Raw genomic sequence first — 27,017 nt, 5'->3', positions numbered from 1 at the left:
TCAGGCTCTGATGGCACAGCGTGCAAACCACTCGGGTCTTGTCGTCAGCACATTGTTTGAAGAAGTGCCATGCCAGGGAACTCCTTGAAGCTGCCTTTGGGGTGCTCGGTCCCAGATGGCGGCGGTCAGTAGCAGGCGGAGTCTCTTGGCGGCGGGTGTTCTGCTTTTGCCCACTGCTCCCTCTTTTGCTACGCTGTTGGCTCGGTCTCACCACTGCCTCTTCCTCCGAACTGTGAAAGTCAGTGGCACGACCTTCATTCCATGTGGGGTCTAGGACCTCATCGTCCCCTGCATCGTCTTCCACCCAGTCTTGATCCCTGACCTCCTGTTCAGTCTGCACACTGCAGAAAGACGCAGCAGTTGGCACCTGTGTTTCGTCATCATCAGAGACATGCTGAGGTGGTATTCCCATGTCCTCATCATCAGGAAACATAAGTGGTTGTGCGTCAGTGCATTCTATGTCTTTCACCGCTGGGGAAGGGCTAGGTGGATGCCCTTGGGAAACCCTGCCAGCGGAGTCTTCAAACAGCATAAGAGACTGCTGCATAACTTGAGGCTGAGACAGTTTCCCTGGTATGCATGGGGGTGATGTGACAGACTGATGGGGTTGGTTTTCAGGCGCCATCTGTGCGCTTTCTGCAGAAGACTGGGTGGGAGATAATGTGAACGTGCTGGATCCACTGTCGGCCACCCAATTGACTAATGCCTGTACCTGCTCAGGCCTTACCATCCTTAGAACGGCATTGGGCCCCACCATATATCGCTGTAAATTCTGGCGGCTACTGGGACCTGAGGTAGTTGGTACACTAGGACGTGTGGATGTGGCAGAACGGCCACGTCCTCTCCCAGCACCAGAGGGTCCACTAACACCACCACGACCATGTCCACGTCCGCGTCCCTTACTAGATGTTTTTCTCATTGTTATGGTTCACCACAACAACAAATATATTATTTGGCCCAATGTATTGTATTCAAATTCAGCGGGATATAAATTTGAGGCCTAGTATTTAGGCGCTGGGTGACCGGTATGGATTTAGTGACAGAATTAGACTTGGAAATGCACAGAAGCGTGTGTGTGAAGTTATTCTGAATGACCCTATGTGCACCTTCAATATGATCTACCCTTTTAGGGATAGATTTCAAATAGCTCTGATATAGCAGAAACGACTAAATTATGAAATTGCTAAATTGGGAATTGTATTTCAACCCAGAACAAAAAATGTGCTTTGACGGACACTAAATAACTTTCCCAGCCACAACAGGACAGCGGTAACGAGAGATTTAGCGGGATATAAATTTGAGGCCTAGTATTTAGGCGCTGGGTGACAGGTATGGGTTTAGTGACAGAATTAGATTTGGAAATGCACAGTAGCGGGTGTGTGAAGTTATTCTGAATGACCCTATGTGCACCTTGAATATTATATACCCTTTTAGGGATAGATTTCAAATAGCTCTGATATAGCAGAAACCACTAAATTATGAAATTGCTAAATTGGGAATTGTATTTCAACCCAGAACAAGAAATGTGCTTGAACGGACACTAAATAACTCGCCCAGCTACAGCACTAGGGACAGATTTAGCTGGATATAAATTTGAGGCCTAGTATTTAGGCGCTGGGTGACAGGTATGGGTTTAGTGCCAGAATTAGACTTGGAAATACACAGTAGCGGGTGTGTGTGAAGTTATTCTGAATGACCCAATGTGCACCTTGAATATTATATACCCTTTTAGGGATAGATTTCAAATAGCTCTGATATAGCAGAAACCACTAAATTATGAAATTGCTAAATTGGGAATTGTATTTCAACCCAGAACAAGAAATGTGCTTGAACGGACACTAAATAACTCGCCCAGCTACAGCACTAGGGACAGATTTAGCTGGATATAAATTTGAGGCCTAGTATTTAGGCGCTGGGTGACAGGTATGGGTTTAGTGCCAGAATTAGACTTGGAAATACACAGTAGCGGGTGTGTGTGAAGTTATTCTGAATGACCCAATGTGCACCTTGAATATTATATACCCTTTTAGGGATAGATTTCAAATAGCTCTGATATAGCAGAAACCACTAAATTATGAAATTGCTAAATTGGGAATTGTATTTCAACCCAGAACAAGAAATGTGCTTGAACGGACACTAAATAACTCGCCCAGCTACAGCACTAAGGACAGATTTAGCGGGATATAAATTTGAGGCCTAGTATTTAGGCGCTGGGTGACCGGTATGGATTTAGTGACAGAATTGGACTGGGATATGGCCAAAAAATAAACAGACTATTGCTGGTTAAATGCACTTGGTGTGACAGCTTCACCCTGATGTAGGCTTTAGCCAAAAAACAACCACACCATTGAGGGTTAAATGCACTTGGTGACAGGCGCAGCTTGCCCCTGATTTAGTATATGGCCAAAAAATGAACAGACTATTGCTGGTGAAATGCACTTGGTGTGACAGCTTCACCCTGATGTAGGCTTTAGCCAAAAAACAACCACACCATTGAGGGTTAAATGCACTTGGTGACAGGCGCAGCTTGCCCCTGATTTTGTATATGGCCAAAAAATGAACAGACTATTGCTGGTTAAATGCACTTGGTGTGACAGCTTCACCCTGATGTAGGCTTTAGCCAAAAAACAACCACACCATTGAGGGTTAAATGCACTTGGTCGCAGCTTGTGCTGGCGCACCACAAGACACAAAATGGCCGCCGATCACCCCAGAAAAATGTGACTGACAAACGGTCTGGGCAGCCTAAAAACAGTGAGCAATTGAGGATCAGCAGCTCAATGATCCACAGCTGCAGATCGATCAGTTAATCAAGTCCTTTGGAGGAGTTAATCTGCCTAATCTCGCCCTACTGTCGCAGCCGCAACCTCTCCCTACGCTAATCAGAGCAGAGTGACGGGCGGCGCTATGTGACTCCAGCTTAAATAGAGGCTGGGTCACATGGTGCTCTGGCCAATCACAGCCATGCCAATAGTAGGCATGGCTGTGATGGCCTCTTGGGGCAAGTAGTATGACGCTTGTTGATTGGCTGCTTTGCAGCCTTTCAAAAAGCGCCAAGAAAGCGTCACAAAAGCGCGAAGAAAGCGACGAACACCGAACCCGAACCCGGACTTTTACGAAAATGTCCGGGTTCGGGTCCGTGTCACGGACACCCCAAAATTCGGTACGAACCCGAACTATACAGTTCGAGTTCGCTCATCCCTAATTATAAGTAGAGTTGAGCGAACACCTGGATGTTCGGGTATGAGAAGTTCGGCCGAACTTCCCGAAAATATTCGGGTTCGGGATCCGAACCCGATCCGAACTTCGTCCCGGACCCGAACCCCATTGAAGTCAATGGGGACCCGAACTTTTTGGCACTAAAACAGCTGTAAAACAGCCCAGGAAAGGGCTAGAGGGCTGCAAAAGGCAGCAACATGTAGGTAAATCCCCTGCAAACAAATGTGGATAGGGAAATGAATTAAAATAAAAATTAAGTAAATAAAAATTAACCAAAATCAATTGGAGAGAGGTCCCATAGCAGAGAATCTGGCTTCCCGTCACCAACCACTGGAACAGTCCATTCTCAGATATTTAGGCCCCGGCACTCAGACAGAGGAGAGAGGTCCCGTAACAGACAATCTGGCTTCATGTCAGCAGAGAATCAGTCTTCATGTCATAGCAGAGAATCAGGCTTCACGTCACCCACCACTGCAACAGTCCATTTTCATAAATTTAGGCCCAGCACCCAGGCAGAGGAGAGGTTCATTCAACTTTGGGTAGCCTCGCAATATAATGGTAAAATGAAAATAAAAATAGGACTGAATGAGGAAGTGCCCTGGAGTACAATAATATATGGTTAAGGGGAGGTAGTTAATGTCTAATCTGGACAAGGGACGGACAGGTCCTGTGGGATCCAAGCCTGGTTCATTTTTATGAACGTCAGCTTGTCCACATTGGCCTTAGACAGGCGGCTGCGTTTGTAATGACGCCCCCTGCCGTGCTGAATACACGTTCAGACAAAACGCTGGCTGCCGGGCAGGCCAGCACCTCCAAGGCATAAAAGGCTAGCTCTGGCCACGTGGACAATTTAGAGACCCAGAAGTTGAATGGGGCCGAACCATCAGTCAGTACGTGGAGGGGTGTGCACACGTACTGTTCCACCATGTTAGTGAAATGTTGCCTCCTGCTAACACGTTGCGTATCAGGTGGTGGTGCAGTTAGCTGTGGCGTGTTGACAAAAGTTTTCCACATCTCTGCCATGCTAACCCTGCCCTCAGAGGAGCTGGCCGTGACACAGCTGCCTTGGCGACCTCTTGCTCCTCCTCTGCCTTGGCCTTGGGCTTCCACTTGTTCCCCTGTGACATTTGGGAATGCTCTAAGTAGCGCGTCTACCAACGTGCGCTTGTACTCGCGCATCTTCCTATCACGCTCCAGTACAGGAAGTAAGGTGGGCACATTGTCTTTGTAGCGTGGATCCAGCAGGGTGGCAACCAGGGCCGGCATCATAACCCGGCATCCCCGGGCAAGTGCCGGGGCCCAATGCTCCTGGGGGGGCCCACTGAGCTGCTATGAGCACTTCCATCAATACAGATGGAAGCTCTCACTGCTGTCACTTCACTTACGCAGTACCCCTTTGGTGGGGCCCTCTGAGCTGCAGAGACTCAGGACACGCCCCCTCTACACAGGACACACCCCCTCTACACAGGACACATGGTGCCTGAGGCGAGAGACCGGAGGGCTGGAGCTGGAGCAGAGAAGTGTGTAGACAGTCTGTGAGTGAGTCTGCACTGTGACTGTCTCTTGTCTGTGGGACAGAAGGAAAGGGGGGGGGGGGGGACTCTTCGATCGGCTGCTGGATGCTGCTTCATTCTATTTAGTTGTATTACTGTTTCATTAAGCAGTTTGCCTCCATGATAACTGCCCCCCCCCCCCCCATATCCTGTCCTATCTCATCCTCATGGGGCCCCTGCTGTCTCCTTTCCTCCCTCATGTATCCAGAGCTCCTGTTTCACCCTCCTATCTCCTATTGCTGCCCTGCACAGACCTCCTGACACTACTTCTTGTATGAATCCCCCTCAGAGCCCCTTCCCCCTACTTGCTGTGTCCACCCCTCCTGTCCACCCAGGGCCCCTGTCTCACTCCTCTGCCTCTCATTATGGTGGCATCTGAACAGCATTCACCATAAGGACCTTCTAACGTCACAGGGTCATGTGACTGTGCCCCTTTATACCCTGCATTGTGCCCTCTTACCACACCCTGTGCAGTGCCCATAGTCATTCCCTGTACTGTGCCCTCTTATACCCTTTATCCGGTCACTGTATGGTGGTTTTATCATTGTATGGCGGTGTTATCACTATATGGCGGTGGTATCCAATAACTGCATGGCCATAACTGTATCCCCTTCCCTGCCCACACCACTTTTTTTAGACCTGGCACCACGACCGTGTGCTGGCCATGTCAGTGCTGCAGACTGCAAATTGCGATCCACAATGCACGGGCACCGACTGTGGAGCAGCCGCATGCGGATCGTGGGTCCACGATCCGTCTGTTCTGCAAAACGATAGAGCAAGTTCTATTTTTTTTGCGGAACGGAAGCACGGAACGGAGTGCTTCCGTTCAGTGCTAACGTTCTGTTCCACACCGCATCTCTGGATTTGCGGACCCATTCAAGTTAATGGGTCCGCATCCGTGATGAGGAGTGCACACGGCCGGTGCCCTGTGTGCAAGAGGCCTAAGGCTAGCTGCACACAGCTGCGATTTTGAAAACAGAAAATCTGCTCAGTTTTTCACATAGATTTCTGTGCTTTCCTGCACCAAAAACTGCATGTGTTACTTGTGGCCTTTGGTGCGGATTTTCCGCATATCTCCTCCTTGCATTGAAAAGGGTGAAATCCGCACAAAAGAGCCACAAAAAGAATTGATATGCCTCTGATTTCAAATCTAAACAGCAGGTCAATTTCCGTATGGGGAAAAAAAATCCAATCTCATTTATTTTGCTGGTACTTTATTATGCCTCATTCAAAGAGTCAGTGTTTGGTCAGTGATTTCCATCAGTGATTTTCAGCCCAAACCAGGTGTAGCTATAAACACAGAACAGGGGCAGATCTTTCCTTTAGGGCTCATGCACACGGCTGTTGCCCGGATTGCGGCCCGCATACAGGGGGTCCGCAATACACAGGCATTGGCTGTGTGCACCCTGCACCATGGATCGCGGACCCATTCTCTTCAATGGGTCCGCAATCACTGAGATGCAGAACAGAGGCACGGTTTGGAACCCCACGGATGGTGTTTCTGGCCGTGCCTCCGCACCGCAAAAAAGTACAACTTTTTTGCGGTGCGGACTGTTGGATGCAGATCGTGGACCCCATTCAAGTGAATGGGTCCACGATCTGCATGCGGCTACCCCACGGTCGTGCCTGTGCATTGAGGACCGCAGCACGGGCCCGGCCGGCACACGGCCGTAGGTATGAGCCTTATCTTATGTCTGTGGAGGCTCCAATCCTGGTTTTGGCTCGCATGATGGAAATCACTGACCAAAACACTGACTTGTGAATGAGGCTTTTACTCTGCATTGTTTCCGCAAGAGAATCCGTGTGGGGAAAAATGTGTGATCCGCAACATGTACAGGTACCCTAAATCTGCCCACTATCTTCTCAACGTTTATAAGCATTTGCTGAACACATTTTAATGTTAAACGAGTTTTATTTTGTTTTGTTTTTACTGGCATTTTGGTGGTGTTTTTATTTTTTTCATGTATTCCTGCTGCACTTTGTACTATGTGCTTTCTAAGTCCTGTGGAGATGCTTATGGGGGGAAAAAAGCGCCACACCTAGAGCCTTCTAAATTTTGTAAGGGGTGGGATGGGGTAACTATCTGTATGAGACCTAATAGGGTATACGTATATGGTGTGTATTATGCGCTGCTTTTTGTTCGGAAAATCGGCAGTGTAATACTGTACCAGCTGAGGAGATGGTATTTTTATATTAACTCATATTAAAATCTCATGTGCATAAGGACCTTCTAACGTCACAGGGTCATGTGACTGTGCCCCCCACCCCGTACTGTGCCCCTTTATACCCTGCATTGTGCCCTCTTACCACACCCTGTGCAGTGCCCATAGTCATTCCCTGTACTGTGCCCTCTTATACCCTTTTATCCGGTCACTGTATGGTGGTTTTACCATTGTATGGCGGTGTTATCACTATATGGCGGTGGTATCCAATAACTGCATGGCCATAACTGTATCCCCTTCCATGTCCACACCACTTTTTTAGACCTGGCATGAGCGGGAAAAGATACAGATTGCGGTGCTAAGTACCTTTGCGCCACAATCTGTGTCAGAAATACGCCTAATATAGACGTATTTCTATATGATAAATGACCACCTAATTGTATTATTATTCGGGGGTAGGGCTAATAGCGTTATATTATGTAGACTCTAGTGTGTTTTACTGTGCCCTGTATTTCCCAGTAGAAAATGATCCTTGGGAAACACAGTCCTCCTCCCTGACCACCAGGACCAGGTAGCGCTCTGTCAGTACATGGCGGCCCCCCTCCGCCACGCTGCTCCGCTGTGTACTGGGGCTTATTCTGACACTAGGGCTGGGTTCACATCCCATTTGTGCCATCCATTTAATGTATACCAAAAATGTCTGCGTTACAGATGCCTCAGACTGATGCCGTACAGCGGCGTCCGGTCACCATACAATCCTCAGACTGATGCCGTACAGCGGCGTCCGGTCACCATACAATCCTCAGACTGATGCCGTACAGTGGCGTCCGGTCACCATACAATCCTCAGACTGATGCCGTACAGTGGCGTCCGGTCACCATACAATCCTCAGACTGATGCCGTACAGTGGCGTCCGGTCACCATACAATCCTCAGACTGATGCCGTACAGTGGCGTCCGGTCACCATACAGTTCCATTGTAAAAAAACATATATGTTAACGTATGCATTTTTTACTTGACTCTGCAGGATACAAAAACGTGGAGTGCTGCACATTTGTATACATCAAACCGATAGGAAAAACGTGATGTGAACACACATTGGGGGGGAGGGGGGGGGCGCACTAAAATTTGCTGTGGGGCCCAGTCAGTTCTAGCTACATCACTGCACATCTCCTTCTCTGCTCCAGGCCTGGCTCACTGCTGCAGCGGCCGCCGGAGAGAAGGAGCGCAGGGAGCTGCGGTTAGTGAATGACAGGACCACCAGCTCCCCTGCAATGATAGGTATGTGAGGGGGCCACTGGGGGGGTCATTCATCACACTGTGAGGGCCCCTTACACAGTATAATGACTCCCAGTGCCCCCCATTTAGTATAATGATCCCCATTGACCCTCCATTTAGCATAATGACCACCAGAGCCCCCATTAAATATAATAACCCCTCGTGCCCCCTCCATACAGTATAACCCCCAGTGTGGGGGCGACTGGGGGTCATTATTCTGAATGGAGGGTCACTGTGGGGTCATTATACTGTGAGGGCCCTTTACATAATATAATGACCCCCAGTGTCCCCCATTTAGTATAATGATCACCAATGACCCTCCATTCAGTATAATGACCCCCAGAGCCCCCTCCATACAGTATTCCCCCAGTGTGGGGGCTACTGGGGGTCATTATTCTGAATGGGGGCGACTGGCGGTCATTATTCTGAATGGGGGGCAACTGGGGGTTATTATTCAGAATGCCGGGCCACAGGTGGTCATTATACAGTGGGGGGGGGGGGAAATTGGGGGTTCATTATACTGTGTGAAGGGCCACTAGTAGTCATTATACTGTGTGAAGGGCCACTAGTAGTCATTATACTGTATAGGGGCCACTGGGGGTCATTATACCGTGTGGGAGCCACAGGGGGACATGTCAATGTAAAAAAATGCCTCATGGGGGCCCACTGGGATTTATCGCCCAAGGGTCCACATGAACCTGGAGCCGGCCCTGGTGGCAACCCAGTAGTCCGCACACGTTAAAATGTGGGCAACTCTGCTGTCGTTGCGCAGGCACTGCAGCATGTAGTCGCTCATGTGTGCCAGGCAGCCCAGGGGTAAGGACAAGCTGTCCTCTGTGGGAGGCGTATCGTCATTGTCCTGCCTTTCCCCCCAGCCACGCACCAGTGATGGACCTGAGCTGCGTTGGGTGCCACCCCGCTGTGACCATGCTTCATCCTCATCCTCCTCCACCTCCTCCTCATCCTCGTCCTCCTTGTCCTCCAGTAGTGGGCCCTGTCTGGCCACATTTGTACCTGGCCTCTGCTGTTGCCAAAAACCTCCCTCTGAGTCACTTCGAAGAGACTGGCCTGAAAGTGCTAAAAATGACCCCTCTTCCTCCTCCTCCTCCTGGGCCACCTCCTCTTCCATCATCGCCCTAAGTGTTTTCTCAAGGAGACATAGAAGTGGTATTGTAACGCTGATAACGGCGTCATCGCCACTGGCCATGTTGGTGGAGTACTCGAAACAGGGCACACAGGTCTCGCATGGAGGCCCAGTCATTGGTGGTGAAGTGGTGCTCTTTTGTAGTGGAACTGACCCGTGCGTGCTGCAGCTGAAACTCCACTATGGCCTGCTGCTGCTCGCACAGTCTGTCCAGCATGTGCAAGGTGGAGTTCCACCTGGTGGGCACGTCGCATATGAGGCGGTGAGCGGGAAGGCCGAAGTTACGCTGTAGCGCAGACAGGCGAGCAGCAGCAGGATGTGAACGCCGGAAGCGCGAACAGACGGCCCGCACTTTATGCAGCAGCTCTGACATGTCGGGGTAGTTGTGAATGAACTTCTGCACCACCAAATTCAGCACATGCGCCAAGCAAGGGATGTGCGTCAAATTGGCTAGTCCCAGAGCTGCAACGAGATTTCGCCCATTATCACACACCACCAGGCCGGGCTTGAGGCTCACCGGCAGCAACCACTCGTCGGTCTGTTGTTCTATACCCCGCCACAACTCCTGTGCGGTGTGGGGCCTGTCCCCCAAACATATGAGTTTCAGAATGGCCTGCTGACGTTTACCCCGGGCTGTGCTGAAGTTGGTGGTGAAGGTGTGTGGCTGACTGGATGAGCAGGTGGAAGAAGAGGAGGAGGAAGCCGAGAAGGAGGAGGTGGCAACAGGAGGCAAAGAATGTTGCCCTGCGATCCTTGGCGGCGGAAGGACGTGCGCTAAACAGCTCTCCGCCTGGGGCCCAGCTGCCACTACATTTACCCAGTGTGCAGTTAGGGAGATATAGCGTCCCTGGCCGTGCTTACTGGTCCACGTATCTGTGGTTAGGTGGACCTTGCTACAGATGGCGTTGCGCAGTGCACACTTGATTTTTATCGGATACTTGGTTGTGCAGGGAAGGCACGGCTCTCTTGGAGAAGTAGTGGCGGCTGGGAACAACATACTGTGGGACAGCAAGCGACATGAGCTGTTTGAAGCTGTCTGTGTCCACCAGCCTAAATGACAGCATTTCATAGGCCAGTAGTTTAGAAATGCTGGCATTCAGGGCCAGGGATCGAGGGTGGCTAGGTGGGAATTTACGCTTTCTCTCAAATGTTTGTGAGATGGAGAGCTGAACGCTGCCGTGTGACATGGTTGAGACGCTTGGTGACGGAGGTGGTGGTGGTGTTGGTGGTACATCCCCTGTTTGCTGGGCAGCAGGTGCCAACGTTCCTCCAGAGGCAGAGGAAGAGGCCGAGGCGGCAGCAGCAGAAGAGGTAGCAGGGGGAGCCTGAGTGACTTCCTTGGTTTTAAGGTGTTTACTCCACTGCAGTTCATGCTTTGCATGCAGGTGCCTGGTCATGCAGGTTGTGCTCAAATTCAGAACGTTAATGCCTCGCTTCAGGCTCTGATGGCACAGCGTGCAAACCACTCGGGTCTTGTCGTCAGCACATTGTTTGAAGAAGTGCCATGCCAGGGAACTCCTTGAAGCTGCCTTTGGGGTGCTCGGTCCCAGATGGCGGCGGTCAGTAGCAGGCGGAGTCTCTTGGCGGCGGGTGTTCTGCTTTTGCCCACTGCTCCCTCTTTTGCTACGCTGTTGGCTCGGTCTCACCACTGCCTCTTCCTCCGAACTGTGAAAGTCAGTGGCACGACCTTCATTCCATGTGGGGTCTAGGACCTCATCGTCCCCTGCATCATCTTCCACCCAGTCTTGATCCCTGACCTCCTGTTCCGTCTGCACACTGCAGAAAGACGCAGCAGTTGGCACCTGTGTTTCGTCATCATCAGAGACATGCTGAGGTGGTATTCCCATGTCCTCATCATCAAGAAACATAAGTGGTTGTGCGTCAGTGCAGTCTGTCTTCCACCGCTGGGGAAGGGCTAGGTGGATGCCCTTGGGAAACTCTGCCAGCGGAGTCTTCAAACAGCATAAGAGACTGCTGCATAACTTGAGGCTGAGACAGTTTCCCTGGTATGCATGGGGGTGATGTGACAGACTGATGGGGTTGGTTTTCAGGCGCCATCTGTGCGCTTTCTGCAGAAGACTGGGTGGGAGATAATGTGAACGTGCTGGATCCACTGTCGGCCACCCAATTGACTAATGCCTGTACCTGCTCAGGCCTTACCATCCTTAGAACGGCATTGGGCCCCACCATATATCGCTGTAAATTCTGGCGGCTACTGGGACCTGAGGTAGTTGGTACACTAGGACGTGTGGATGTGGCAGAACGGCCACGTCCTCTCCCAGCACCAGAGGGTCCACTAACACCACCACGACCATGTCCACGTCCGCGTCCCTTACTAGATGTTTTCCTCACTGTTATGGTTCACCACAACAACAAAAATATTATTTGGCCCAATGTATTGTATTCAAATTCAGCGGGATATAAATTTGAGGCCTAGTATTTAGGCGCTGGGTGACCGGTATGGATTTAGTGACAGAATTAGACTTGGACAGTAGCGTGTGTGTGAAGTTATTCTGAATGACCCTATGTGCACCTTGAATATTATATACCCTTTTAGGGATAGATTTCAAATAGCTCTGATACAGCAGAAACCACTAAATTAGGAAATTGCTAAATTGGGAATTGTATTTCAACCCAGAACAAAAAATGTGCTTTGGCGGACACTAAATAACTTGCCCATCCACAACAGGACAGCGGTAACGACAGATTTAGCGGGATATAAATTTGAGGCCTAGTATTTAGGCGCTGGGTGACCGGTATGGATTTAGTGACAGAATTAGACTGGGATATGGCCAAAAAATAACCACACTATTGCTGGTTAAATGCACTTGGTGTGACAGCTTGACCAACCACACTATTGCTGGTTAAATGCACTTGGTGACGGGCGCAGCTTGCCCCTGATGTAGTATATGGCCAAAAAATAAACAGACTATTGCTGGTTAAATGCACTTGGTGTGACAGCTTCACCCTGATGTAGGCTTTAGCCAAAAAACAACCACACCATTGAGGGTTAAATGCACTTGGTCGCAGCTTGTGCTGGCGCACCACAAGACACAAAATGGCCGCCGATCACCCCAGAAAAAAGTGACTGACAAACGGTCTGGGCAGCCTAAAAACAGTGAGCAATTGAATTTCAGCAGCTCAATGATGCACAGCTGCAGATCGATCGATTAATCAAGTCCTTTGGAGAAGTTAATCTGCCTAATCTCGCCCTACTGTCGCAGCCGCAACCTCTCCCTACGCTAATCAGAGCAGAGTGACGGGCGGCGCTATGTGACTCCAGCTTAAATAGAGGCTGGGTCACATGGTGCTCTGGCCAATCACAGCCATGCCAATAGTAGGCATGGCTGTGACGGCCTCTTGGGGCAAGTAGTATGACGCTTGTTGATTGGCTGCTTTGCAGCCTTTCAAAAAGCGCCAAGAAAGCGTCACAAACGCGCCAAGAAAGCGACGAACACCGAACCCGAACCCGGACTTTTACGAAAATGTTCGGGTCCGTGTCACGGACACCCCAAAATTCGGTACGAACCCGAACTATGCAGTTCGAGTTCGCTCATCCCTAATTATAAGCCATTACACCACTCTGGCATTCCTAATCTGGGACGTGCATTATAACACCTTGGAAGGGCCCTGGGGTAGTACCCTGTGCATGCTGCAATTGGCGTAACAACCAATACAGAACTTTAACAAGCCGTATCGTGGCCATTGCACATGCTGCTGCTGATGCTGCTTAAAAGGGCTTAAAGTGATCACCAGCCCCACAATTTAATTAAGGTTTTACGCACAAAACTAAAGTAAAAAAGTTGATTTTATATGAAAAATTGATAAAAAAAACTTATTTCCTGTATACAGTTGCAAGAAAAAGTATGTGAACCCTTTGGTTTGATATGGATTTCTGCAAAAATTGGTCATAAAATGTAATCTGATCTTCATCTAAGTCACAACAATAGACAATCACAGTCTGCTTAACCTAATAACACACAAAGAATTAAATGTTACCATGTTTTTATTGAACACACCATGTAAACATTCACAGTGCAGGTGGAAAAAGTATGTGAACCCCTAGACTAATGACATCTCCAAGAGCTAATTGGAGTGAGACGTCAGCCAACTGGACTCCAATCATTGAGATGAGATTGGAGGTGTTGGTTACAGCTGCCCTGCCGTATAAAAAAAACACACACCAGTTCTGGGTTTGCTTTTCACAAGAAGCATTGCCTGATGTGAATGATACCTCGCACAAAAGAGCTCTCAGTAGACTATTAACTACGATTAAGAATTGTTGACTTGCATAAAGCTGGAAAGGGTTATAAAAGCTTCTCCAAAAGCCTTGCTGTTCATCAGTCCACGGTAAGACAAATTGTCAATAAATGGAGAAAGTTCAGCACTGCTGCTACTCTACCTAGGAGTGGCCATCCTGTAAAGATGACTGCAAGAGCACAGCGTAGACTGCTCAATGAGGTGAAGAAGAATCCTAGAGTGTCAGCTAAAGACGTATAGAAGTCTGTCATATCCTAACATCCCTGTTAGCGAATCTACGATACGAAAACACTAAACAAGAATGGATTTCATGGGAGGATACCACAGAGGAAGCCACTGTTGTCCAAAAAACACTGCTGGCACGTTTACAGTTTGCACAAGATTACCTGGATGTTCCACAGCAGTACTCGCTAAATATTCTGTGGACAGATGAAACCAAAATTGAGTTGTTTGGATGAAACACAACACTATGTGTGGAGAAAAAGAGGCACAGCACACCAACATCAAAACCTCATCCCAACTGTGAAGTATGGTGGTGGGGGCCTCATGGTTTGGGGCTGCTTTGCTGCATCAGGGCCTGGATGGATTGCTATCATCGAAGGAAAAATGAATTCCCAAGTTTATCAAGACATTTTGCAGGAGAATTTAAGGCCATCTGTCCACCAGCTGAAGCTCAACAGAAGATGGGTGTTGCAACAGGACAACGAACCAAAGCATAGAAGTAAATCAACAACAGAATGGCTTAAACAGAAGAAAATACGCCTTCTGGAGTGGCCCAGTCAGAGTCCTGATCTCAACCCGATTGAGATGCTGTGGCATGACCTCAAGAAAGAGATTCACACCAGACATTCCAAGAATATTGCTGAACTGAAACAGTTCTGCAAAGAGGAATGGTCAAGAATTACTCCTGACCGTTGTGCACATCTGATCTGCAACTACAGGAAACGTTCGGTTGAAGTTATTGCTGCCAAAGAAGGTTCAACCAGTTAAATCCAAGGGTTCACATACCTTTTCCACCTGCACTGTGAATGTTTACATGGTGTGTTCAATAAAAACATGGTAACATAAAATGTTTGGTGTGTTATTAGTTTAAGCAGACTGTGATTGTATATTGTTGTGACTTAGATGAAGATCAGATCACATTTTATGACCAATTTGTGCAGAAATCCATATCATTCCAAAGGGTTCACATACTTTTTCTTGCAACTGTATTTACTTGAATACAAAGTGCAAGTGCTGCCAAAAATTACAAGGAAGAGGCACTCCGATATAACCTGTATATTACATAAAGGAGGGCCTCATTCACAATGAGTTGCGGGCCTGCAGGTGAGCTGACTCTGTACAAATTTTTAGGTTTGGGCCTGCAGGTCAGCTGACCCTGTAAAAGAATGAGTTGCAGGCTTGCAGGTGAGCTGACCCTCTAAAAAATTTGATGTGAGGGCCTGCTGGTGAGCGGACCTTCTAAAAAATTATATTCGAAGGCCATATATGAGAGGGCATTATATGTGACGAATAAGCAATGCATGTTGATATGACGGAAGAGGAGGAGGAGAAAAGGAAGATTCAACCATATACCCTTGTTAGTGGTGGAAGAGGTGCATGGGAATACAGTCTATTAACTACATTAAAAACAACACATGTAAAGTGCCTTTATGTTCATCAGCATTCCTCTGGTGGAGTCGCGAAGTCATGGTCAATCCAGGCCTTGTTCATTTTTATGAGTCAACCTGTCAGCATTTTCAGTTGACAGGCAGATACACTTACCTGTTATAATGTCACCAGCAGCACTAAATACACGCTCAGACAAAACGCTGATGGCAGGGCATGCCAGCACCTCCAAAGCGTAGAGCGCCAATTCGTGCCACGTGTCCAGCTTGGACACCCAGTTGTTGTAAGGCACTGAGGGATCATTGAGGACACTGAAACAGTCTGCTATGTACTCCTTCATCAGTATTCCAAAATTTCTCTATCCTTGTGGCAGTAAGCCTCACATCAGGATGAGGGTGCTGGCGGGTTGTCATGAAACTGTCCCAGGCTTTGGAGAGTGCTGCCCTGCCTCTGTTGAAACTGCTGTGTGTTGCCCTTGTCTAACCTTCTCGGTTGGCCAAGGAAGTACAGACTCTGCCGCTAGCGTTGTCAGATGGAAAATTTTGGAGCAATTTTCCAAGGATCTTCTGGTATTGCACCATTTTGCTCATCCTCTCCACCAGAGGAATGAGAGATGAGAAGTTCACTTTGTAGCGGGGGTCGAGAAGGGTGAACACCCAGTAATCCGTGTTATCTAAAATGCGTATAACGTGAGGGTCACTGCAAAGGCAGCCTAACATGAAGTCAGACATGTGTGCCAGAGTACCAACAGGCAAGATGTCGATGTCGATATCAGGATGACTCGCCATCTCCTCATTCTCCTCCTCTTCTGCCCATCCACTCTGAACAGATGAAATTAAAGTTCCATGGGTACTACCCTCTGTAGCAGAGGCAACTGTCTCCAGCTCCTCCTCCTGCTCCTCATCTTCATGGTCCAATTCACGCTGAGAAGATGAACTGAGGGTGGGCTAACTATCAGCCTGTGTAATGTCCTCCCCATTTCCTCATCTGCCACATTCAGAGTGTCGTCCTTAATTGTGAGCAGCGATCATTTGAGTAGACACAGCAGAGGATGGTTATGCTGGTAATAGCGTTATCGCCACTAACCATCTGTGTGGATTCATCAAAGTTTTTTAAAACCTCACAGAGGTCTGACATCAATGCCCACTCGTCGCTTGTGAATAGTGGCAGTTGACTCAAAAGGCGACGACTATGTTGCAGCTGGTATTCCACAACTGCCCTCTGCTGCTTACAAAGCCTGGCCAACATGTGGAATGTAGAGTTACGGCACATGCTCACATAGCACGTGCTGCTGCAGCATTGACAGACCGGCTGAAACTGTGGACGACTTGCAGAAATGGGCACACACGCAGCACGCCTTCACTAGTAGCTCTGGCAAATTTGGGTAGGTTTTGATAAACCGCTAAGTTTAAGACGTGGACTAGGCATGGGATGTGTGTCAGGTTGCAGAGCTCCAAAGCCGCCACCAAGTTACGGCCATTGTCAGACACATCCATTCCTGGTTGTAGGTTGAGGGGCGGGAGACACAGCTCGGTCTGGTCCCTTATACCCTGCCATAGCTCTGCGGCGGTGTGCTGTTTGTCCCCTAAACAGATCAATTTCAGGACAGCCTTTTGATGCTTACCCACAGCAGTGCTACACTTCTTCCAGCTAGCGACTGATGGCTGACTGCTGCTGAAGGTGGAAGTGGAGGAGGTGGCGGAGGAGGAGAAGTGGGGGTTGGAGCTAGTAGCATAGCTGTTGGCAGAGACCCTGATTTACATAGGGCCCGCAATCCTGGGCGTGGGTAGCGCCTGTGCCATACCAAGGTACAACTTACTCCCGGCCTCCAACTTTCACCCAGTGTGCCGTCAGGGAAATGTAGAGTCCCTCGCCACCATCACTTGTCCATGTGTGCGTGGTTTAGTGGACCTTCCCAGTAACTGCGTTGGTCAGGGCACGGGTGATGTTCTGGGACACATGCTGGTGTAAGGCGAGCAAGGCACACCGTGAGAAATAGTGGCGGCTGGGGACTGCGTACAGAGGGACGGCCGCTGACATCAGGCTGCAGAAGGCCTCAGTGTCCACGAGCCTAAATGACAACATTTCAAGGGCCAGTAATTTTGAAAGTTGCGCATTTAGTGCTATGGTCTGTGGGGTGGGTATTTGCGCTTCCGTTCAAATGACTGTGTTATGGATATTTGGACGCTGTGCTGGGACAGAGAATTGGATGTTGTTGCTGATGGTTCATGCGAAGGTCCAGGTGCAGGGCGAGGGGCATCCGGGCCTGTGCCTTCGACAGGGGATTGGCCAGCAGTGTGTAACAAGGAGGAAAAGTAGGCAGTGTTGTGACCCGCAGACCCAGATTGTGGACCCAGGCGTTCGGCCCACTTGTTAGGGTGTTGAATGCCATGTGGCGGATCATGCAGGTGGTGGTGAGGTTGCTAGTGTTCACGCTCCGGCTCATTTTGTTACGGCACAGGTTGCAAACTACCACTCTTTTGTCGTCTGCACTTTCCTCAAAAAAGCACCATACTGCGGATCACCTACCCCTTGGCAAGGTAGATTTACGCATGGGGGTGCTCAGTGTAACAGTTGCGGGCCTGTTTGGTGTGGGCCAACTTCTAACTTTTGCAACCTCACTGCCTCTTCCAGCCTGTTGCAGTGCTGCGGATCCCTCCTCCTCTGTACTACTGTCCTCGCTCGGCTTTTCACCTTCCCATGCTGTGTCAGTGACCTCATCGTCAACCACCTCCTCTTCCACTTCCTTACTCTGCTCATCCTCCTGACTTAACCTAACCACAACCTCAGTGATTGACAACTGTGTCTCATCATCATCCACCTCATGAACGAATGATTGCCGTTCACCACCGTCATCTTCTTGAGACTGTGAAGGCTCAAGAAGAGGTTGGGAATCAGGGCACAATATCATGTAATAGTGGCGCTGTCAAGAGCTCCTCGGAATATCCGAGTGTGGTATCACTCATTTGGAAAGACTCTCCATGGTGAGAGGAAGGATGATCAGAGTGAGTATTCGGTTGACCAGACTCTTGGCTACAGAGACTGAACTTGGTGTAAGAGAGGGTGGTGCTTAACCGACTGGAAGCATTATCTTCAGCAATCCAACCAACCAGCCATCATGCCCACTTCCCCTTCCCTTAGTGCTTGCCTTCTTCATATTAATGGTTTTGTCACTAGATGTGCCGCAGATTTTTTTACAGTCTGCTAAAGACACAGTTTTCTGATACAGGACAGAATATGTCACAGAAACACACAGAGTATGGACACTATATTAGGCCCTGATTATTGGAATTTGCCCTAAAGAAAGTTTTTGGATGCAGGACAGTATATGTCACAGAAACACACAGAATATGGACACTATATTAGGACCAGATTAATGGAATTTGCCCTAAAGAAAGTTTTCGGATGGCATACTGTATATGTCACAGAACACCACAGAATATGGACACTATTTTAGGCCCAGATTATTGGAATCTGCGGTACAGACACTGTTTTCTGATATTATATTTTTCACTATATCTGGGCCTGACAACCACACAAGGTATTGAAACGCAGATCACACAATTCACAGCAAAAATGTCGATAGATTATGGGAGAATTTTTTTTTTCTGCATTTAAATTTTCTCCCTATATCTAGGCCTAAAAATCATACAAGGTATTGAAGCACAGATCACACAATTCACGAATTACACCATTGACAGCAAAAATGTGGACAGATTATGGGAGAAAAATAGTTTTCTGTATTTAAAATTTTTCACTATATCTGGGCCTGACAACCACACAAGGTGTTGAAGAGCAGATCACACAATTCACGGATTACACCGTTGACAGCAAAAATCTGAAAAGATTATGGGAAAAAAATATTGTTTTCTGTATTATAATTTTTTCTTTATATCTGGGCCTGACAACCACACAAGGTATTGAAGCACAAATCACACAATACACGGATTACACAATTGACAGCAAAAATGCGGATAGATTATGGGAAGAAAAATAGTGTTTTCTGTATTATAATTTTTTCCCTATATCTGGGCTTGACAACCACACAAGTTATTGAAGCGCAGATTACACAATTCACGGATTACACCGTTGACAGCAAAAAATGTGGATTATGGGGGAATTTTTTTTTCTTTAAACTAATATTCTTCCTATCTCTGCCTCTGACACACAGAAGGCATTGATGCACAGATGTCACAAGTCACTGCAGACACCTTCTATATAGCAAAATAATCTCTATTTCGCAAAGTATAAAAAAAATACTTTTAGTACAACTTTTCACAATTAAATTGCTGTCACCACACACAATTGTCCTTAAAAGGACTTTTGGGTCTTTGAAACGTTATTCACTGAAATATATAGCGATCACAATCTCCCTACACTATCTGTCCCTTCCGAAGCGCAGCTCTCCCTTACTCGCAATGAGCCGAACCCGCGTCATCGGGTGTTATATAGCACCCGATGAAGCGTTCCAGCCAGCCAATCATTGTAATGCCAGCAGCCATGGCTGCTGGCATTACAGTGATGGCAGTACTTACCTGCATGTTTATTTGCTATTAAGCAGCCGCGAAACGTGCGGGAAGGAGACTCGAGCATGCCGCTCGAGCACATGTGTTACTCGGCTGAGTACCTCCATGTGCCGACCATAGCGATGGACCGAGCATGCTCTCTCATCACTAAAAAAACGCATCCGGCACTGAAAACAATGTAAGTCAATGGTGACGGATCAGTTTTTTAGGAGTCTAAAAAATATTGATCTGTCACCCATTGACTTTCAATGTATTTAGTGATGGATCCTTTTTTTCTGTTTTGATTTCACACAGCCGCATCCCAATGGAACGGATGCATCCTGATGTGCTAAATCAAAATGGTTCCTCTTAACTCCAGTATTGAGTTCTCAATACCAGAATTATCAACACAAATATAAAAGTAACCTTAGTCCCTAATTAACGCCTACAATTATGCATATCTACATACATTGACTATATACAGTTAGGTCCATATACACTTGGACACTGACGCAAATTTTGTTTTTATTACCTGTTTACTAAAACATATTTAACCCCTTCAGGACCCTGCCATTTTTCACTTTAAGGACCATGCCATTTTTTTTCACTTTATGTAGTGATAACTTTATGTAGTGATAACTTTAAAACACTTTTACTTATCCAGGTCGTTCTGAGACTGTTTTCTTGTCACGTATTGTACTTCATTACAGTGGTAAGATTGAGTCAAAAAATAATAATTTTTATTTATAAAAAAATTCCAAATTTACCAAAATTGGGAAAAATTTGCAAATGTCCCAATTTCAATTTCTCTACTTTTATAATAGATAGTAATACCTCCAAAAATAGTTATTACTTTACATTCCCCATATGTCCACTTCATGTTTGGATCATTTTGTGAATGCCATTTAATTTTTTGGGGACGTTAGAAGGCTTAGGCCCCTTTCACACGGGCGAGATTTCCGTGCGGGTGCGATGCGTGAGTTGAACGCATTGCACCCGCACTGAATCCTGACCCATTCATTTCTATGGGGCTGTTCACATGAGCGGTGATTTTCACGCAACACTTATGCGTTGCGTGAAAATCGCAGCATGTTCTATATTCTGCGTTTTTCACGTAACGCAGGTCCCATAGAAATGAATGGGGTTGCGTGAAAATCGCAAGCATCCGCAAGCAAGTGCGGATGCGGTGCGATTTTCACGCATGGGTTCTAGGTGACAGTCTATTCACTGTATTATTTTCCCTTATAACATGGTTATAAGGGAAAATAATAGCATTCTGACTACAGAATGCTTAGTATAATAGTGCTGGGAGGGTTAAAAAAAATAAAAAAGTTAACTCACCTTATCCCCATGATCGCCTAGTTCCCGGTCGGTCTCTTCTTTAGCTGTGACTAAAGGACCTGTGGTGATGTCAGATCACATGCTCCATCACCATGGTGATGGACCATGTGATTGGAGCATGTGATCTGACATCACCAAAGGTCATTCAGCCCAAGCCCACAGCTAAAGAAGAGACCGACCGGGAACTACAAGATCATGGGGATAAGGTGAGTTAACGTTTTTATTTTTTTTTACCCCTTCCAGCGCTATTATACTAAGCATTCTGTATTCAGAATGCTATTATTTTCCCTTATAACCATGTTATAAGGGAAAATAATAGAATCTTCAGAACATCAATCCCAAGCCCGAACTTCTGTGAAGAAGTTCGGGTTTGGGTACCAAACATGCGCGATTTTTCTCACGCGAGTGCAAAACGCATTACAATGTTTTGCACTCGCGCGGAAAAATCGCGGGTGTTTCCGCAACGCACCCGCACATTTTTCCGCAACGCCCGTGTGAAACCAGCCTTAGAAGTTTAGAAGCAAATCTTGAATTTTTTCAGAAAATTTCCAAAACCCACTTTTTCAGGACCAGTTCTGGTCTGAAGTCACTTTGTGAGGCTTACAAAATAGAAACCACCCAAAAAATGACCCCATTTTACAAACTACACCAAAACTCAATATTTATGGCCCTGATTCTGTAGTTTTCATATGTGGTCGTAAACTGCTGTAAGGGCAAATGGTAAGGCAAAGAAGGAAAGGAATGCCATACAGTTTGTTGGCAGGCAGATTTTGCTAGACTGTTTTTTTGACACCATGTCCCATTTGAAGCCCCCTGATGCACCCCTAGAGTAGAATCTAAAAAAAATGACCCCATTTACGAAACTGTATTATGCTGCTGGTTAAAATTAAAGACCAGATTTTTTTCACTACTGGAAGAGTGCTGCAGATTTCTATATATACCCATGGCCAGGATCCCTATCTGCGAGCACCCTTCTTAATGGTATTTCTTATTCCCATGCTGGGATTTGCAGTGCTGCTTATCATTCAATTACCATTTTAGAAAGTAAACCCCTCAAGGTATTCAAAACTGATTTTACAAACTTTGTTAACCCTTTAGGTGTTCCACAAGAATTAATGGAAAATGGAGATGAAATTTCAGAATTTCACTTTTTGGCAAAGTTTCAATTTTTGTCAATTTTTTACAGTTACAACTCAATATTTATAGCCCTGATACTGTAGTTTACAGAAACACCCCATATGTGGTCGTAAACTGCTGTATGGGCACACGGCATTGTGCAGAAGGAAAGGAACGCCATATGGTTTTTAGAAAGCAGATTTCACTGGGATAATTTTAAGCTGCCATGTCACATTTGAAGACCCCCTTGATGCACCCCTAGAGTAGAAACTCCAAGACAGTGACCCCTTTTTAGAAAATACACCCCTCAAAGTATTCAAAACTGATTTTACAAACCTTGTTAACTCTTTAGGTGTTCCACAAGAATTAATGGAAAATAAAGATGACATTTCAGAATTTCACTTTTTTGGCAGATTTTCCATTTTAATCAATTTTTTTCCAGTAACAAAGCAAGGGTTAACAGCCAAACAAAACTGAATATTTATGGCCCTGATTCTGTAGTTTACAGAAATACCCCATATGCGGTCGTAAACTGCTGTACAGGCACATGGCATTGCACATAAAGGAATGAAAAGCTATAAGGTTTTTGGATTTTGCTGGACTGTTTTTTTGACACCATGTCCCATTTGAAGCCCGCCTGATGCACCCCTAGAGAAGAAACTCCAAAAATTGACCCCATTTTGGAAACTACTGGATAAGGTGGCAGTTTTGTTGGTAATATTTAGGGTACATATGATTTTTGGTTGCTCTGTTTTGGGGTGCATATGACTTTTTGATTGCTTGCTATTACAATTCTCAACTCCACAGGTTTTTTTTTTTTTAATTGACTGTGTTCATCTGAGGGATTAAGTCATGTGGTATTTTTATAGAGCAGGTTCTTACAGACTGGACAATACCTAATATGTATACTTTTTTTTTTTATTTACTTAAGTTTACGTTTTCTTTTCAATTTTATTTTTATTGATTTTATATTAACTTCCGTTACAAGTACGGAATTAAAGAGAACATATGAACAATTGAGTTACAAGATACAAAGTCAAAAGAAGTATTGTGGTGTTACAGCATCAAAGTATGCGATGAATAACTCAGTGTACATAAAAATGTATGTCGCCTAGACAGCGCAACCATTCAACTTTGAGTATAAGTTGGGCAGACTCATGGAGCGCATAGTTGTAACACACTCAAATGCTGTGATGTCTCAATGACAAAGCTCCAGCTATGATAGAGCGGTGTGCAGACAGGTGCTCGTTACTCTAGCACTATGGTGATATAACATCCGAGCCTGAGTTGGATAGTTGTGTACATAGGTATACAGTACATAACTATAAATGAAGAGTATAATACTGCTAGGGATAAGGGGCAGAAGGGGTTGAGGGGGCTGGGTTCGGAATCATTAACCTAGAATCAGTCTGCGGTGGTTTGCGACAATGATGTGAGTTGTTGTAGTACTTGAGAGGTTGACCGAAACTCAATCCAGTCCTGCCAAATCTTTTGGAATTTGGAGTGAGAGCGCAATTCCCACGCTGATAATTCTTCCATCAGGAAGATGAAGTTGACTTTTTGCAGTCATTGAGCTATGTTAGGAGCTTTCGGTTGGTTCCACTGTTCTGGTATTAAGGATTTGGCTGCGGCCATGAGGTGTTGGAAGAGGATCCTTTTCTCGGGTTGGATAATTTCTAATCTGATGTTGAGGAGGATGGAGGCTACGGTGGGATCTGAGGTTAGAGAGCAAATTTGTTTGGACATTTTCAGAACCTCAGACCAAAGGGGGATTAATACAGGACATGACCACCACATATGTAAGTATCTGCCTTGTGCAGAGTTGCATTTCCAAAATGTGTCTATATCAAGGCATCCCATATGTTTAAACCTCACTGGGGTACGGTACCATCTAGAGACAGGCTTAAAAGAGTTCTCTTGCAGTCGGGTACAACATGAGATGCCATGAAATTTCATGTAGATCTGTTTGGTTTCCTGAGGGGTCCATGTGGTAGCCAGATCCTTACCCCAGTCTGAGATATAGGATCTATCTGAAGGGGTTCTAATAGTTTGTAAAATGGTATAAACTTTTGAGAGAAGGTGTGGCAGTGGTTTTATAAGTGAGATCAATTTTTCAAAGAGGGTGAGAGCTCTTGGGACACCGGCATGGCATAGGTAAGGAGCTATAAGTTTAGTTATGTGCATTCTTTGTAGGTATTGAAGGGATGTGTTTTCTAATGGTTCTTCCACAGGGTCGATATTGAGGAAGTTGATAAGGTATTTTTTTTTTTATTCTTGAAGGTTAAGTTTTACTCCCTTAATGGAGTAAACACGGGATCTTAACGGGAATTTGGCTAGGTATGTCTCTAATGTAAAGCTACGTTTTTTGTCTCCTTCACGTAGCCACTGAACTATTCTGGATAGATGTACAGCTTCGTAATAATGTCTCCAGTCAGGTAGGGACATTCCCCCTCTTAATTTGTGTTGGACTAACAGATTGTGGCTCAATCTGGGTCTATTGCCATGCCAGAGATAGTTACTGATCAGTCTCCTAATGTTTGTGAAAAATTGCACGGGTAGTGTTTGGAAGAGATATAGTAGTTTAGGGAGGAGGATGGATTTTATCAGATTCTTTCGTCCCATACAAGATAAAAATGGTAGGGCCCAGGAATCTAAGGTTGATTTAAATTTTGGTAAGATAGGGACGTTAATTTAGTGTATACAGGTCTTTCCATGTGGAACTGATTTTCAGTCCGAGGTACTGTATGTGATGTGGTTTTTAGGCCAATGGTATGGGTATCGTGTTTGGAGTAGATCGGTCTCCCTGTTGTGTAGGTTAAAACCTAAGGCTTCCGATTTGGTGGTGTTAATTTTAAAATTAGAGATCTGTCCGTATTCTTTAAATAACGCTTGAAGGGCTGGAGGAGGAAGGGTTGGTCAGAATTAGTAAAATATCATCAGCGTATGCTGCTGCATGGTGTCTCCGGGTTCCATCAATGAATCCCTTAATGTCTGTGTGTGCTCTAATGGCAGTCAAGAGAGGTTCTAATGATAGAATAAACAGGATTGGTGAAAGTGGGCAGCCTTGACGTGTTCCATTTTTTATGTGGAAAGGGGCTGAAAGGGATTGATTAATGCGTAGCTTGGCCGTGGGTCTAGAGTACATGACAAAGATCGCATCAATGAAGGCCTGGGGGAATCCAAAGTGTAGCAATACTTGTTTCATGTATAGCCAGTCCACCCTATCGAAAGCCTTTTCTGCATCAGTCCCAAGTAGTACTAGTGGTTGCTTACTATGGGACACAATTTGGATTAATGAAAGGATCCTCATAGTATTGTCCTTCCCCTCTCTTCCGAACACAAATCCGACCTGCCCAGGAGAGATCAAGTCAGGTATAATAGGTATAACGTTGCCTGCTGATATAAATTCTTCTCGAACGGTGGCCTTGTGTGCTTCCCAGACATAAGGAATTGAAGTGCCTCTGTCTCGGTTTTGTTGAAAATGTAATTCTAGATGTGCTTTAATCTTGTTATGTATCGAGGGGATGGATAATAATGTTTCATTAAGCCTCCATGGAGGTTTAGCCTGAGTTACATTATTAATACGCAAATACATTTCTAGGGGGAACTGGTCAGAATGGACACTGGGAGCAATGAGTATAGAGCGGAGTTTGTGGAGTGAGGGTTGTTGTAGAAAAAAAATAGTTTATTCTGTGATAGGAGTTATGTGGAGTTGAATATAGGGTGTAATCGCGTTCTGTGGGGTGATTGAAACGCCACGCATCTCTTAGGGAGAGGAGCTGAAGGGAATGTTTTACATGATTGATTGCCCTGTAAGACAGAGCAGACTTACCAGTGGACGTGTCCAACATAGGGTCTAGTGCTATGTTGAAGTCCCCACCAACTACTAACATTCTCTGTGATATACCGTTTATCAGTGTGAGGACGTCACGTAGCCAAGGGGCTTGTTTTATGTTTGGGACATATAGGTTAGCTAACGTGACTAGTATACATCTAGTTTTCCAACTAGTATCAAGAATCTACCATCCTTATCTTTTTGTTGGAGGACTAAGTCAAAAGATACACGCTTCGAAAATGCAATGGCTACTCCTTTCGAATTCTTAGTAGGGGTGTGGGAATGATACCATTTATCAAAGAAGTGCCCTCACAAAGCTGGGGTCTTTTCCTCTCGAAAGTGAGTTTCCTGAAGGAAAATAACATCTGCGTGGGCTTTTTTCAAAGTGTGCAGGATCTGACTGCGCTTGACTACCGCGTTAAAACCTCTGACATTATAAGAAGTACATTTTATGTTGGCCATATGAGAGCAAGAATAATCCGTACCTTTAGAAAAGGTGTGGACTGAAGTGTGTTATGTTGATTATGCCCAGCGGCCTTAGGGGTGGAGGTGGGGGAGGAAGGGAATGGTTGGTGCGAATGGTAAAGAACCATGAGAAACATGCTAATATAAACATAGCAAATTAAAGATATCAGAGCAAATAGGAACATAGAACAAAATCCAAAGTCACATAAACTAGCAGTCAGGAGGGTCATGGCTGAAGTAAGGACTAATGTATGAGTGATGAACAGAATTAAACAATATATATGGGTACAGCCCATAAGATCCAAGGCCCTCGATCAGAGAGGAATGGAACTTATAAAGTGACGCTTTGGGGGAGCCACCAGGTCTCAAAGGACTTTTGATATTAGGAGGGTGGAAATCCCAGAACTAGAGCAATGGGGGAAAAATGGCATCCCAACGCTCTCGCTCCGGGCCACCCCTCAGCAGTCAAGCAGGATCGTCTTGAAGCAGTATAATAAATGACCAGCAAATCAGGATGTAGAGAAAGAACCA

Source organism: Bufo gargarizans, chromosome 5 (assembly GCF_014858855.1).
Source record: "Bufo gargarizans isolate SCDJY-AF-19 chromosome 5, ASM1485885v1, whole genome shotgun sequence".
NCBI classification, from domain to species: domain Eukaryota; kingdom Metazoa; phylum Chordata; class Amphibia; order Anura; family Bufonidae; genus Bufo; species Bufo gargarizans.
This window is presented reverse-complemented; position numbering follows the sequence as displayed.